This window comes from Limulus polyphemus, unplaced genomic scaffold (genome assembly GCF_000517525.1).
Source record: "Limulus polyphemus unplaced genomic scaffold, Limulus_polyphemus-2.1.2 Scaffold1240, whole genome shotgun sequence".
Lineage (NCBI taxonomy): Eukaryota > Metazoa > Arthropoda > Merostomata > Xiphosura > Limulidae > Limulus > Limulus polyphemus.
Genome location: NW_013666850.1, coordinates 244,472 through 244,949, shown reverse-complemented (window position 1 = coordinate 244,949; position 478 = coordinate 244,472). Strand labels below are relative to the sequence as shown.

The window sequence follows — 478 nt, the reverse complement described above, 5'->3', positions numbered from 1 at the left end:
GAATCAATGGCAACCTTACTGGCGAAAAGTACACCAGGGACGTGTAGTTGTGCCTCATTTGACAACCACACGTTAGCGTCAAGACCTTTATTCATGGATGACAACGCTAGACCTCATCGCTCTAGGGCAGTAAAGGCTTATTTAGAGAATGAATCCGTCAACACTCTTCCTTGGCCAGCAAGAAGTCCAGATCTCAACCCTATAGAGCATCTGTGGGACCAATTGGGTAGGCGAATACAGGCTTTGGAGCCTCCTCCACAGACATTGCAACAGTTAGAAGCTCACTTGCACCGAAAATGGCGACAGATAACGCTTCAACAAATCAGACGTCTAACTGGCAGTATGCGGCGCAGGGTTGCAGCAGTCATCCAGGCAAACGGTGGATATACCCGATATTGACTTTTCGATGACTAATTATTAATGTGTGGGTCATGATTGACATTTTGTAATGTGATTTGACAATTCAATAACGTTTTTG

At 45.2% G+C, this 478-nt stretch overlaps 1 protein-coding gene across 1 annotated transcript in view; it reads left to right on the top strand.

Moving 5' to 3' along the window:
- Window positions 1-478, top strand: part of LOC106462753 (bestrophin-3-like) — a 23,654-nt gene that overhangs the window by 11,409 nt on the left and 11,767 nt on the right. The gene's annotated exons all lie outside the window — the stretch shown is intronic.